Here is a 16,714-nt window from a genome sequence, read left to right on the forward strand (position 1 = left end):
CCGACCATATAATACACCCAAATGGACCATTTTTAGGCTCCACTGCTAAAAACTAATGCAAAGTGGACATTAGGATTAAACTTGTATTAGCTATCTTTCCTTACTAGTCAAATGAACCATACAATACACCCAAATGGATGGCATCATGCCATATATAAACAATGTTTTGAAGGGACAAGGTAGCTAACGCTGTCTTTTTATATATGTAAGCAACAACCCTAAATGAATTTTACTGGAGCTAATTAACTAATGTATTTATTAGACAGTTGGATTCCTTAGCAAGTGGTTAACTAGTTTTGTTTAGTTTAGTAGTCAGGTCGTAATTAATTAGTCAAATGAACCTGCATATAACACACGCAAATGGATGCCATATATGCATACTATTTTTGTTTAGTTTAGTAGTCAGGTCGTAATTAATTAGTCAAATGAACCTGCATATAACACACCCAAATGGATGCCATATATGCATATATAAACAATGTTTTCAAAGGATGAAATGACTTTCTTGCCGGTATGGGGGGAAGAGGAAAGAAACTAGCACGAAACTGCAGACCCTATCGATCCATTATAATAAATTTCAATGGTCCAAGTTGTAAGTTAATTGTGTAACGTAAAAACTTATTTACAGTTATCAACTTAACCACGTACATGTGGAAGACATTATCTCAGAAAACTAGAAAGTTCAATTGCAACTCTACACAACTGAAAGCAAGGCTCGCTCAATAGGGCTTGAGTTTTTTTGTAAACTTGCGTATTTTTGTAAACGCATCACATAGTAGTTAAAACATCCGGCCGTAAATAAAGGGTTTGAGTGTCACATCCTAGCTCGGGGCAGACCACTTCCCGGGCTCACTCCACTACCGTAGCATGATATTGTCCGCTTTGGGCCCCGACCACGCCATTACGGTTTTGTTTCTAGGAACTCACGAGCAACTTCCCAGTGGATCACCCATTATGGGAGTGCTCTGGCCACCTTCTCGCTTAACTTCGGAGTTCCGAAGGAACCCGAAGCCAGTGAGCTCCCAAAAGGCCTCATGCTAGATAGGGATGAGAATATACATTTAAGGATCACTCCCCTGGGCGATGTGGGATGTTACAATCCACCCCCCTTAGGGGCCTGACGTCCTCGTCGGCACACTTCCGGCCAGGGATTGGCTCTGATACCATTGTCACATCCCGGCCCGGGGCAGAACACTTCCCGGGCCCGCTCCACCACCGTAGCACGATATTGTCCACTTTGGGCTTACCATTCCCTCACGGTTTTGTTTTTGGGAACTCACGAGCAACTTCCCAGTGGGTCACCTATCCTGGGAGTGCTCTGGCCCCCTTCTCGCTTAACTTCGGAGTTCCTACGGAACCCGAAGCCAGTGAACTCCCAAAAGGCCTCGTGATAGGTAGGGATGAGAATATACATTTAAGTATCACTCCTCTGAGCGATGTGGGATGTCACAATCCAATTGTAACAGTGTCATGATCAGACTTGTAAGACTGTCTTTAATAAGAAGTTGTTGCGTTTTGTCAAAACTAGGTATGGGCAACGGTTATGGCGGGCGGGTAACCGCGGTTAATTATCCATAACCGTTTATTCTCATACATGCATAACTGTTTACCCGTTGGGTAATTGTCTAAACGGTTATACCCATACCCATAACCGTTTATAAACGGTTAACCATAACCATAACCGTGTACCCATTTAACCGTAACCGTTTAGTACCCATTTACCCATTTATCATTTTTAAACCCGTTTATCCTTTCTTTTTTACCATTTACTCATTTTTCACGCATCTACGTGTTTTTTTAACAACTTGAAAATTAAAAAAGAAAAATTTGTCATAATTTTCTTTTTCTAACAATTAAACACCGTTGTAGTACATTCATCATACATTTCCGTATTTTAATTTTTAAGTCCTTATACCATTTCAATAATTGAAATAATAGTTTACAGACAATATTTTTAATTGTTAGCAATGAAGGTAATATAAAATTTGCTAAGTATTCTTTGGTTACGAAAACTGTTAAAAGACAGTATTCTTGGGTTATTTAACTCAGAATGTATAATATATATAATGGACCATGAAATTTAAAGTGGTTAAGGAAAACTATATTATATTAGCTATAGAAATCATGCACTATAGTCAATAGCATTGATCTAAGTTTTGTCCGATAGTGAACATGGTTTGTGTTAATTTTACATATATAAAATAAATGGGTAAATGGTTACCCGTTTATAACCACGGTTAATACCCATACCGCCCATTTAAATTTCACGAGTAAACGCCCATAACTGTAACCGTGAAATTTAAATAGGCGGATAACCGCAGTTACCCATAACCAATGAGTATTTACCCATCCCTAGTCAAAACCGGTCCATCTAATTACAAATTGTAACCATATTAGTTGAGTGCATATGCTACATCACATTTAGTGAATATTCAGTACGGGTGACACATGGTCAGACTTGTAGGTTGTTCATTAAGAAGTTAGTTACCACGTTCTCAAGAGTGGAGCTAGAGGGGAGCACTTCCCTACCAAAGTGTTTTCCTTCTCCCCTTTGCAAGGGATTTGTGTCACTATTAGATAGGAGATTCAAACACAAGACCTTCAATTGAGAGGTAAACGCTTTTACAAAGCTTCTACGAGCACCTTCTTGTTTACCAAACTTATTGAGACTAAAGGAGGTCTTAACGCCATTTTGGCTAATACTATTCTGTATATTTACGAATGGTTTTAAGTTTGGGTTTAATTGGATAATCAGATAGTAGTGCATCAAACTATGGATATTCAGAAACCGAAAGCATAATTCATATTCCTCCAACAAGTCCACGCAAATAACCACAATCAGAATGTTAGTTCATAACTGGCCATATAGAACGCAGTACAAAAGCACTAAAAGCGTCCAAGTGAAAGTGCTTTCTCCTCATGTAGTTTCATTTAACTTAGTTTCACATGCCACTCCGTCACACACTCAACTCCTCAACGTTCGGGCTCAAAGCATTCTTTATCCCTTCTGCACGAGAGACAATAAGTTTAAAGTTCTTGTGATGAAATCATGTAAAACATTCAGAAATCTTGATTTAACCCTTTATCAAGATCATAGGTTGTGTCATCTCAACTTATATCTTAGGTCTTATGAGTGCTCGTAATACACTAATATGACACTTGTTTTCTGGCCAGGACAGAAACAAAATCATGCAGGAAATTGTCATGACAACTTCAGTGTAAAATAAAGGTCGTACCCAGTGCACAAGGCTCCCGCTTTACGCAGGGTCTGGGAGAGGTGAATGTCGGCTAACCTTACCCCCATTTATGGAGAGGCTGCTCCCAAACAACTTCAGTGTAAAATGCGACCGGAAAAACACTAAACAAGATTGCTATGCTCTCTTAGTGTAAACCTTAACAACAAAGACTATACCGTATCTGTCACAGTGATATGCGACCATAAGCCCAACTCCAAGAGCTTTGAAGGCTACAAATCAAAAGTTACATGCAGTGACGACATAATCATGAAAAAATACAATCATAAATTAAAGGAAAACATACCGACTTCTAGTTCTGGCAATTCACTATTGGGCCATATATTTGAACCACAGTATGATGGATACCTACAATACAGATCACAAATAAAATCTGAGCAGACACAAAGTATTATGTTCTGTTTACACAAAATCTGTAAGTTCTCAAATAGGATAAATAAAGATAAACATATCCCAGCATAAAGACGATTTGTCCTGGCTAATTCTAAGAAACCTTGTATCAAATGTATGATAGTTATTCATAACTAACACAAACAATAGTTTTGCCGAACATTTCTGGTCTGAGCCGTATACTGTGTGACCTCAGACAAAACAGATCCCACATGGACCCAGATTATGATTGATGTCCCTATAGACTTTTACCTTTGAATTAGAGATTCATCTGTTGTAGGGCTTCCAATATTGGATTTGCATAAAACGAGCCTTTTAACGTATCTGCAAAACCAGAACAGAAACGGAAAATGAATGATCCTACGTTCTTAGAGTTTCCAAAGAAACAAAATTTAAAACAAAGAACATAAAGTGATACCAGGCTTTCCAGATTCCAGCTTCTCTTTTCCATGACTCCATCCAAAATTGTACCTAAACATGGATGGCAGGTAAAAAGAAGATAAGCAATAAGACTTTGTAAAGATTCCCAAGAAAAGCAATAAAACTACGTAAATATTAGTTAATAATGCCAAGACCATAGTCTGTGACAAATCCAAGAGTTGAGATGAGACTATCTTTCAGGCAGGAATTTTTGGAATTTTTCTCTATTGGGACTAAAATGAAAGCATAACAATGGGACTAAAATGACTTAGCTACTATGAGGATCTTCAAGTTCCTTCTTCACCTCTTCGGGCAGATTGGCTAATCTAATAAACGAAAAGAAAACTCCCATGAGCAGTGCTATAACAAACTATCTTCCTAAATTCATTATGAATTGCAGTTAAAACTTAAAATGAACATGAAAATCCTACGTAGAAGGGATATACCTAGGTGACAAGCCTAGAAGATTCTCACGCAAGGAAGAATATCCCGGAACCTACTGCCATTAAGGTTGTTATTAATATCAATTCATGTATATTTCCGCATGTGTCATATTATTAAGTTAGACAGTGAAAAATATATATCGGATGTTATGAGAATATGTGTGGCTGTCAAGCTTGACACGTGAATAACATGCTCTCTACTACTTTATTACACTGTGAAGATTTTATCCAAAATTAATTGACGATGAGCGAATAAACTGAAAGATTATGCGCTACTTTGATTATGCAACGAGTGAAGAGGCAATTTACGCCAACCTCCAGTCAAGAATTTGGACTCACAATCACTAGCCAATATGCTTTTTTCTCACATTTCCCCTGACACGGCAAGTTCATTGTTCAATATTCTGGTTCTGGTGTCCTATGACCCTGACACGGCAAGTTCCACTTTTTGTTCATTTTCTTGACGAAACCATCACACTTACCCTTACGGCACGGCACGGTTCCGGGCATAGAGCATGGATTGGGTTTCGTTGCAGTCCCGACACTACTTAGCACTGTAGAGAAGGAAATACAAAGACAAGTTTGGATTTCTTACAACGTATTGAGTCTCTCGTCATGGCTCTTGCTGTGTTGTTCTTATTTCACATCCTGTTTCTCGAGTTTGGTGTTTCCGGTTGCAAATTTTGGTTCGGCAGTGTAGTGCTCAAGAGAGGGGACTGTCTCACATTGTTCCAAGCAGACACAGGCGGTTGACAACGATTGCGATAATGTGTTTTTCTACTGGGAGAACATACAGCAGTCAGCAGTCATCTTTTCACAACCGTCTTCAGTATTTGGAGGCACCTCAAGAAATTATCAAGGACAAACGAATGTAGAAAAGAAGAAATATCGAAGTTAGTTGACAAAAGGGGCCGAAAAATTGTGAGATACAGAGAAGAAGATTAGACGAAACTCGATGCAAATTTTAAGCTAGATTAGTTATTTTTCATTAACGAGCGATACAGAGAAGAAGAAACAGCTGCATTTGGAGAAAGCTGCTTTAGTTGCCTAGTTTGTAACATTAGCTTTCTGTAATTCCGGGGAAGAAACAGGAGTAAAAAAAAAACACAATCAGGCAGTACCAAAAAAGAAAAATGTACAATTAGGAACAATCGCCACTTCTCAAACTTTGTAGTAGATCCAGGTATCTGATGGACTCGGGGCTAATGTACCTGCATTAACAAGAAACAAAAATCAGATTTGTGGAAGGGAGTCACATAGTGGTTAAAATACTTGGCCGTGCATGAATGGTTTGAGATACCATCATAGAGGCATCCTCCAGGTGTGAGTTTCTCTCGTATCTGATCACTTATTATAAGAATATCAGTAGTGAAAGTGAAATACCCGTGTCGGGAAAGGAAGTCAATGATGACAAAAGAGCAATTTGGCTTGAAATATTGTGTCCTCCGTATGATGCTTGCAACATGCATCACCGAATCCACTTGAAGCTCTCCACCTCTCCATCTGTTAAATGTTTCATAAGCAGCATTGTTAAAGTTCTCTCTATTTGGGGGGATATTGCAGATGGTTTTGAATGAAGAAAGGCAAAAATTCATGCAGAAGGCATAATTTACAACTAGTTTTGTAAAAGCTAAGCTCTAAAGGTCTCACCTTGATTCTTTGGCACAAATAGCTAAAGTTTTGAGATGGGACAAAATGGGTCCCAAGACCCACATACAGCGCATCCGATGGTGTTGAAATCCTTTTCCCAGTAAGTCAAAGATAAGCGCCAAGAAAGACATGACAGTGTTAAACTTAAAACAAATACAGAACTAAGAATTGATGCATGAATCAAACAGAGAAATGGTACAGGCCATTCTCTTTATATTCTTATAATCTAAACATTTCTCCTTATCAACACTGGAAAAACAGCTTGCTTCAGTCATAGGAAATAAATTGCGCCTGGAGTATAGAAAAGACATACCTACAGATCCTCCTCCTGGACTCTTTGCCGCTATACGTGAAAACCCAACATCTGGGAACAAACAAATTACATTCTCTGCCATAGCAAGAACAGTCCTCTGAAATGTATCCATACAAAGTTAAGACACAAAAAATTCAAAAAGGCAATGTAATTCACAACATTGACAATCTCTGTCTGACAAGGCAATAATACCTCTGTAATGATCTGGTAGTGACCGTGACCTGATAGGCCAACACCAAAGCCCATTGTTATGCCATCCATGAAGATAGGGCTTCTTGTACTCAGAGATTTTGCATATTAGAGAATACTCAGCAGTGAATACCTGAAAAACATGCAGCACAAGTATCATACCGGTAGCCTCTCAATCTTAAGAAATGGTAGCTTAGAAAAGATATGAATCCTATCCAACCAATACAAATCATATTACCCAAGTTCAAGCAAAATCACGACTAAACAAATGATCAGATGTTGTAGGTTGCCCGAGAATGTCAAACATGAAATTACAAAAGAAAAAAAAACAATCGTATGTATTGAACATTAATAAATACTTGCTGAAAGCACAATCTTAGCTGCAATTTATGACATTTATACGAGATTGAATAGCCAAAGCAATTAAAGAAGTAGCAGAACTCATATAAGTGATTTTCACTTTGAACTTTTAGGCTTATCAGCAAATACATCATTACGATTCTAACGCATGAATTTTGTTAAAAGGGGCTTGCTTGCTTGTATTAAGGCTTAATCATCAATGATTTTGCAAGGGTCAATCGTCTTGCTAGTTGTAAATCCATGCACTATGAAAATTACCAAAATTACATCTTATATGGTAGAGAAGGAAGTCATCTTATATTATCTGGATTTTAGAAGACGGTGTAAGGTTATAAGTCTGTTATTCTATATAGTTTAAAGGACACAATTAGACAACAATCATATTCGGTGGTTGGTTTTTGGCCGTGATCTGCTTCACATCACCGCCCGCAGGTAATCTAAATCTGGGTTATTACTTATCAATGAATCAAAGTGCCAACTTATCGGACACCAACTATCTCTCTATGGCAAAAAAATAACACAAAAAGGAACAATGAAGTGAAACAATAAACAACATGACATGAAACAGCACAAACATCAAAGACCAACAATCTATCACATAAGCACCTAAACAAGAAACAACTTTAGTTCAAAGCAAAGCGTAATGTAGAAACCTTCAGCACAAGAGGCGTGTTTTTGTCCTTTTGAATTTCGGCAACAACAACTTTAATATCCTTACCTGCATTTACCATGATTGGTCACTCTCAAAACCTTACCTAAGAGACCCAAAAACCAAAATAACTGCTAAAAGAGCTGAACATACATATCTAGAAAAACTTATTCAACTACATGCTAAAATGGAAGTGTAAAATTGCCAGGAAAGATAAGAAACTATTCAAATACGAGTTCTGGGCGTTACCGCCACAAAAGGCACGAGCCGAGCGGCTATCAACAAGAACACACTTCACATTTGGGTCAGATTCCCATTCATCCAGATAGCTCTTGTATTTCACATCCAAATCTGCATTTTCCAACAATTCCCACTTAAACAGAAACACAAAATTCTTCCAAAAAGAGCTAACTTCTTTGAAATTTGAATCCAACGTTTCGTCTTATAACAAATGCAATAACATAGATTTGTAATCAATACGATGCCATAAAGTTCAAGCTCAAAAATTCAAATCATCTCCAAATCAAAAGCAATTACAGATATATACATATATACATATGCGTGTGTGTGTTTATCTACATACCTAGGTTTATGGCGTTGAGAGCTCGGGGGGCGACCGAGGGTGATGACGGCGACGCCAAAGGTGCGGAGAAGGCGAGGGGATTTGGAGGGTTTTGTAAAGAGGGGATTTGCTCAGAATTTGGGTCGCTCGTCCCTCTTATGAGAGTGATTCAAAAATCGAAAAAGTTGAAATTTATTGATTGTGATCTGACTCAAACATGTGATGATGACGATGCATCACAACCTTGGTTGTGCCTCTGGATCAAAATCCTGTTCCATCAAATTCGTGCTCATTTTCCTTCATAGGTTTGTCCCATACTAGATTAACCCCTGTTCCCTTAATTGTCACATTACCATATTTACTGTATGGCTCTGGCATTTCAAAAGTTATATCAACTTTATCCCCGCTTTGCAAATTGAGCTTATCATTCGATATTTGTCCCTGCCAAAGATAACATTTTCCAGATACATTGCACATTTTTATAACCCAATCTTCTTTGCCTATGTAGGTCTGCAACTCAGTACGCTTGGTATTATTTATATCAATATTGGCACGAGGATGACATTCTCCACAACTGGCATAAGGGCTTCTTGACTCATTAGTATTTGAGCAGTAAAAGCATAATAGAGTCAGTCCTTCCAAATTACGACCATCACTCGGGAGGATATCAAAACTGACTTTATTACCATCGTTGACAAACTCGAACCAATCAGGAACATAATTCCCATTGAGAAAAATGCCATCACTTGGGAGGATATCAAAACTGACTTTATTACCATCGTTGACAAACTCAAACCAATCAGGAACATCAGGAACATAATTCCCATTGAGAAAAATGCCATCACTCGGGAGGATATCAAAACTGACTTTATTACCATCGTTGACAAACTTGAACCAATCAGGAACATATTTCCCTTTGAAAAAAATATCCGCAAGAAGTCCATCCCTACATATACAGTGCAAGTGTCATATTTATATATATACACACACACAATGTACATGTGCGTTGTGTGTGTGCATGTGCGCAATAGGAAGACAATTAAAGAGAGATACCTTTAGGACGTTACTCATAAAACCAGCGGTGAGTTTGGGGCAGTACCTCATATTAAAATGTCGTGGAGTTTAATGACTTATCCAAGTCTGGAACCTCAGTGAGTGCGCGTGAATCACATACATGTAGCTCTCTCATATTCGACATTTTCGAAAAATTGGGCATTGTTACCAAACGGGAGCAATCAGACGCATACAGAAATTTCAAATTTGTTGGTAAACCATAGATTGTATGAAGGTTACGGCAGTAATTTAACTGCAAACGTTCAAGCTTTGAAAAACCAATGAGGCTGGGTAAGGTATGAAAATCATTACATGTGAGACACAAATCTTGCAAAGAAATTAGACTCCCAAAATCTTTTGGGAATGCATCATCGCTTAAGCGCTGGAATGAGAGATCTAAATTTCTTAAAGAGTCTAAGCCGTGTAACGAATTGGGAAATTGTGTGACATGCCCCCTTAAAATGAAATCAGTGGTAAACCATGATTTCCGTAGAAATAAATGAGTGAGATTCTTCAATCTTACTGTGGAACGCGGTACTTGTCTTATGGCTGTTTCAGACGCTTTAAGTACTCTCAATGATATCATCTTCCCTAAATCCTCGGGCAGTTCATTGAATCGCCTACAAAAATCAAGAACAAGAGTCTGAACGGATTTGGACTTGTAGAAATCCCCAGGAAGAGAAATAAGATTATGGCAGCATGTGAGGTTCACCAAAGAAAGTTTTTTAAGCTGACCAATGGAGGGGTGAATCTCGAACAAACTCTCACACCTTCCCAATATCAACTCTTCAAGACTTGGGAGATTTGATAAGTCTGGTGATTTTTTTAAGTCACAGCAATTACTGAGATTAAGGATTTTCAAGTTTTCAAGCGACTGTTGCACAAAATCCAAAAGGTCATACCCAGTGCACAAGGCTCCCGCTTTACGCAGGGTCTGGGAGAGGTGAATGTCGGCTAGCCTTACCCCCATTTATGGAGAGGCTGCTCCCAAGTCTCGAACCCGAGACCTACCGCTTATGGGCGAAGGCATTTGTCATCGCACCAAGTGCGACCTCTTTGGGGAAATCCAAGAAAAATTAAAATTAATATCCAAAAGGAATATCTCATAAAATAAATAAATAAATAAATAAATAAAGAGAGAAGGAAATCCAAAAACAAATAGAAACTTAACATCATCATGTGTAATCGATTGTACCTTGGAGCCCTCCCAAACTTGTACCAGTTTGCTATGCTTTATCTCTAAAATAACTAGTGTTCTTGGTTGATCAAAGAAGTCATCTGGTATGGACTCTAAAAGGTATCCTTCCCAACGCAACCATACTAACTCTTTGGGGAGATGTTTGTATTCTCCATTGAGCTGCACGTTCTGGAGCATGAGCAGTCTCAGTTTCTTCATATTAGCAAATGCTTCTGTACTGATACAACTAGACTTTAAAGGGAATTCTCCACGGAGCTGCACGCGGTGGATCAGTCCCAGTTCCCTCGAATTGGTAGGGAAACTTACAACAAGTCCTTCAACTTCTTTAGTTCCCTGTTAACAACACATTATACTGGGTAAGAAAAGGATTATGTGCATCTATTTTACGTGATTTTGCTAATTGAGCTTCTTAATGCAAATACATATATTTACACATGAATTTTTTAATGTATAATAGGCATACGTGGGTTACATATATGCTTTTCTTGTACGATGCATTAATACAAATTTTTTTTGGGAATCTACTTACAGATTTATTTGTTAGTACATCATAGACATCTCCAGGGATCCACAACCTGCTCCATTCTCCAGGGGGACGAGTGGATTTTTCAGAAATGATTAATTTGGCCATTTCTCGAAGCAAATCATGCATATTCAACTTCTTGTCTTCAACAGTTATAAGGCATCGTTCACGGAGGTTACTGATTCCTATTGTTGCAAAAAACTTACATTCATCTAATATTTTTGCGACATCGTCCTTATCCCATCCAATAAAGAAACAAGATATGTCAAGGAATATATCCTTCTGCGTAGGATCTAGCCTTTCAAAGCTTACTTTTAGCGGTTTCATTATTCCTTCATCATGAAATTTTTTCAATTTCTTCAATTGACTTTTCCACTCTGCTGGGGTTCTTTCAGTCATAGAAGAACCTAAAACTTCAAGGGCTAGTGGCAAACCACCACAGTAAGAAACCACCTCTTTTGAGAGTTCAAGATATCCTTCATTAGGCCAACTATTTCCAAAGGCATGCCAACTAAAGAGCATCAGGGCTTCTTCTTCATTCATTTCTTGAAGCGGATATGTCTTGTCCACTTTCATGTTCACTTGCTTTAGTAAACGTTCATCTCGTGTCGTTATGATAATTCTACTTCCTGGGCCAAACCAATCACGATTTCCAGCCATTGCATTTAGTTGTTCCACTTTGTCTACATTGTCAACAATGACAAATACGCTTCTACGTCGGAGATGATTTTTTATCAGACTGATACCTCCATCAACACTGGTTATCTTATTAGACTCGGTCTGTTTCAAGATGTCAGAAACAAGTTTTCTTTGCAAATCAACCAGATCATATTCGCTAACGTTGGCAAGGAAACTTTTGAACTGGAACTTATGATGAATTTGGTTATAAATGGCTTTGGCAGCTGTTGTTTTACCCAATCCACCCATCCCCCAAATTCCAACCATGCGTACATCTGATCCACCATTTGAAAGATAAGTGATGATATCTTGAATGCGGGTATATATTCCAACTGGGTGCTTGGCCACATGTAATTTTTCTGCGCTCGGAAGCCATTCCGGGATAATCTTGTCAACAATTTCTCTAATAAGCTTTGCTTCGCGCCTGAAAATTGAATTCGTAAGCGTTAGTGGGACTCAATGAACAGTAGGAGCTATCAGTACATAGACAATTGTCTTTACTTCATAAAAGAAAGAAATTCATTCACTAAAATGTTTCAAAACTTGAAAAGCAGGTGAATGATTACCCATTGTTAGTGATTTGAAGATGTTGGCCAAACAAATTTGCAGCTTCTGTAAGAGCCTTTCTCCATTGCTTTACCCTTTCTTGTTTAGCTTCACGTTCCTTGTCATCTTTTTCTTCATGGATGCCCTCTTCGTGCTTCTGAAATGCTTGAGCTAAATCTCCGTTCTGCTTCCTAATATGTGAAGGATCAACATGATAGAATATTGGCAAAACACGTCGCCCCAGTTTGTATCTGCACTCCATGATCTTCACCAGCTCGTCAAGACACCAACTCGAGTCCGCATAACTCTTTGAGAAGACAATGATAGAGATCCTCGCCTCTTTGATTGCCCGGACCAGTTCCTCTTTTATTTCTTCCCCTCTTTCTAGATCGTCCTCATCGATATAAGCCTGGTATCCCCTGTCAGTTAATGCCGCATGGAGGTGGCCCGTGAAACCATTGCGTGTGTCTACACCGCTGAATCTCAAGAACATGTCGTAATTCCAAAGTTTTGACTTGGAGGACGATGAAGAGGAGGCTTCGTGGGTCGTCATGGCGGTATCCACCGTTATGGCACTGCAGTGGTTCAGATCACGACTGAAAAATGGCAGTAGTTGTGCTCATGCTGTCGAACGAATGATCCTGAAATACCTAAAACCCAAGTCAAGCTCCTTCAGTCAACAAGAATAAAGTTTTAATATAATAATGTTGGTGTATGGACTTGAGAAACGACATAATGTTGGCCGGAAAGTGCAGAGAAAGAGAGAGGAAAAGAGGAACAAAAGGAGAAAGACTATCCAAATGATTCTTGGCTGTGATTACAGCTATTCATAGGAGAAACAACGTACATATTTTCATAGGAGAAACAACTTGCCCATCTTCATATATAATACATTTCAACAGACATATTTTAATAGGAGAAACTAGGGGTGGGCAAACGGGTCCAGGAACCGCAGGTCGGGGCGGGTAATGGCGGTTCAGGGCGGGTACAGGCCGGGTCTTATTTTTTTAAAGAAGAAACGGGGTGGGGGCGGGGAGGTGGTATTTATGGGGCGGGTCGAGTTCAAATTTGTACAAGCATGGGGCCCCGGGCCGACCCGTTCCTAAAATGGACTGATTGGAACCTGGACAATATGTTGTGGGCTTACTACACAAGGCAATGGCCCATGTGGGCTTACTGCTCGAATACTCTAGAAACTATGATCCGACTCCTATCTCTCCTGGATCGATCCCCAAATCCCACTACTCTCTCTCCTCGTCGGCATCACCGAACACAGAACCACCGATTCACCACCATCGTCACCCATCACCGCCGTGGCGACCATCACCATCGCAGACGCTATTAACCGTTAGTTTCACCCTAGGTCTCCCCTATGTCTATCACTCAAGTCCTCGATCGTTTCTCTCCCGCGTGCGTCATTCCCTCCACGGTTCTTCCACTACACTCTGTCACTCTCCGTCACTCTCCGTCAGTCACCTCCTCCACCACCCCGACATCAACCCCGTCGCGAGTCTGGGCCCTGGCGACCACCACGACGAGCCAGCAACCTCGATTGTCTTCCTCGAGTCCTCGATGGCATCCCAGATTTAGAGAACTTTAGGGTTCTCTTTCTCCCTCCCACCCCTCGAATCGACTGCGTCGACATCAAATCAGCCACCACACGAGTCACGAGGCTTCAAATTCGGCTGGTGACTGCCCAATCTGGTGCGACTCAACCGATTCCGAGCGCTCTTGACTCTGTCGACGAAGAAGAAGAAGAGAAGAAAAAAAAAAATAACCCGTGGACCCGGGCCGGGTTAGGTCAGGTTTCTGTGTTAAAATTAGTTGTACCCGCCCCTGCCCGACCTGTTTCTTTTAAACCTGGGTCCGGCCGGTCCCTTCAAAATTGGGCCCGGCCCTGGGCCCGGCCCGGCCCATGCCCAGCCCTAGGAGAAACAACTTTAGTTTTTACTAGAAATTTTTACCCACACGTTGCTACAGGATTTGAAATTGTATAAAAGATTATCTTTGAAATATATAATAGATTGTGTGATTGAAGATTAATACTATTTACACTGAAAACGTTGGGAAAAGTTTTACATACAAAAGATTTTACAATACAATCCACATACAAAAGATGGTAAATTTTTTTCTATCTACATGCATTATGTTATGGAATGATATATATATAACTAAGTTCCAGAATACGTAAATTTCATAATTTCGAATTTTTTTGACAAATTAATCAGATTCAACTGTGGGATAGAAAGGTCGCCTATAAAGTTGTGAAGTCGTGGAAGCATAAAGGACAAATAACAAATGAGTTTTGAGAAATTATTCCACAAAAGTCATTTTGCAAAATGCAAATGTATTAAAGACGATTGGTACAAGATTAGTAATCATAAGTAGTGTAACAACATCAACAAAATAACTATAAACCATAGTTGAACATAATTCAAATTTCGTTTGCAAAAACAAAAGAAAAAGAAAGAAAACATACTTACAATAATTCAGCCTTTAATCCTAAAGTCCTACTCAAAGATCCAAACTTGAATGCAAGCTTTCTGAAATCTTCCAAACAATACAGATAAAAAGGTAACACCCTAGTCAGAAATGAACCAAGGTGCGAGCTTTCTTAGAAACTCAGATGAAAAAATCAACAAAATAGAATGAAAAAATGACTTACACTTTTAAGGCATGCTCGAATCGTGATCTAAAATTGGTGGTGGGTCGATTGTTGGTCACCAACTCTAAATGAAGAATTCATCAGAACCTAGAAATTTAAACAAAGAATTTTCCAAAATCAACATTTACTAAAAACCAGTTACTTGGTTATCATGCATGATGGCTTGCCAAAGACTAAATTAAGGAATGCACAACTTTACCTTTATGATATTTTCAATGACAGCTAAAAGGTCAGATTCAAATGAAAATAAAAGTTAGGACTTCACAAAACCAATTAAAAATCTAATTCCAAAGTTACAAACACCAACCAAATGATTCCAGATAAAGTTTTAAACTCAAAGTCAGACCCAAATGAAATTAAAAGTTAGGACTTCACAAAACCAATTGAAAATCTGATTCCAAAGTTCCAAACACCCACCAAATGATTCTGGATAAAGTTTAAACTCAAAAACCCAACAGAAACAAAAACCCAAAGTTCCAAACACCCACCAATTGGTGTGACTTAATTGTATCTAATTGAAGAAACTAAAACAAAAATAAAGCAAAGTATATACCTCAAAATATCAACCAACTAAGTTCTTCCTCCGACAACCCAAAACTCTGAAAATTCCACACAAAAAGGGTAAATCCGTAAGCAATTCATAGCTTTCAAAATTAACAAAAACTTGGGCAACAATAAAGACACGTTGAGAACCATCACTCTTTCTCCTTGTGTATTTGAAAATATATTTTATAAGCAGTTTATGTAGTCATTCTGATCATGTTGCAGTTAAATTCCTTTTCCACAGAGTTCAAAATTATATGGCAGTTTATGGCATCTGTTGAACAACATGGTTGAAAGATTTAAAATTGATACATTCAATTTTTATGTGTAAAACTATAACATATACCTAAAGCTATTTGGTCTATATATCCATATCAATCATGTTGTAATTAAATGTTTATCGATGTAAATAGATGATTTCAGTCATGTGATAACATGTTTCTTGTTAGTATACGCTGAAGTTTGGTCTAAGTTGGATAAAAATCGACCAAAATCTTAGTAAGAGACTCTTTTAACTTTTAACCAAAAAATGAGCACCACAATACTACACTCATAAGTTTTATCATGCACAAAATATACAACACTGATAGCCACTTTTAGAGCAAGAACAATACTTTACCAGACGAAAACAACAAAACACTCAAAACCCAGAAACAGAAACACACTTAGGACTCAAACTCCTCAAAAACATAAGAAAGAGAGTGCATGAGGAGAGAGAATAAAAAAAATATTATTTTTCACAAACTCAAAATTGCTTATAAAATTACAAATCAAAACAAATGAATGCAAATCCAAAATTGCCCTAAATTAAATCTGTTTAGTTAAATGTTTGTTGCCCTTCAAATGTCATTACACCTGACAATTGCTTTGAAGTTGATATTTTGGTCAATCCAGGGGAAAAGGAGTTATTTCTTTTGGAGCAGTTGTCATGGAGAATCCCATCTCCATGTTGAATGATCTAAAAAATTACTTACATCTTCTGGTGGCCACAATAATTTAGGAGGCCCTTCTCTCCAGATTTTCTCAATAACTTTGCTTTTCGTAGCTGGTAAGATTGCAACTCCAAGAATTGCTCTGAAGAGATATATACAAACAAAATCAACCTAAAACTAAGCTATTGGAACAAATTTGGAAAACACAAACACCACTACAACTCAGAGTTAAAGTCAATAGAAACCAAATGGGAGAAGTTGAAAAAATATATGGTCATGAATCGAGAACTTCATCAAACTAACAGCAATAAAATCTCATATAATCTGTCTAAAACCAAAAGAGAGA

The 16,714-nt window shown here is 38.4% G+C and overlaps 1 long non-coding RNA gene across 2 annotated transcripts; it reads right to left on the reverse strand.

Annotated features, from left to right (window-relative positions):
• Positions 1 to 2,677: 2,677 nt before the first annotated feature.
• On the reverse strand, positions 2,678 to 4,350 carry LOC139188752 (uncharacterized). Of its 2 annotated transcripts, none has more exons than XR_011572001.1 (3): positions 4,063 to 4,350; positions 3,897 to 3,968; positions 2,678 to 3,007 (listed from the first exon to the last, which is right to left on the reverse strand). It is a non-coding gene; the product is annotated as an uncharacterized lncRNA (long non-coding RNA). The 2 variants fall into 2 exon arrangements; XR_011572000.1 differs by lacking the exon at positions 2,678 to 3,007 and adding an exon at positions 3,461 to 3,602.
• Between the last annotated feature and the right edge of the window lie 12,364 nt (positions 4,351 to 16,714).

The sequence above is a fragment of the Malus domestica genome, chromosome 02 (assembly GCF_042453785.1).
Source record: "Malus domestica chromosome 02, GDT2T_hap1".
NCBI classification, from domain to species: domain Eukaryota; kingdom Viridiplantae; phylum Streptophyta; class Magnoliopsida; order Rosales; family Rosaceae; genus Malus; species Malus domestica.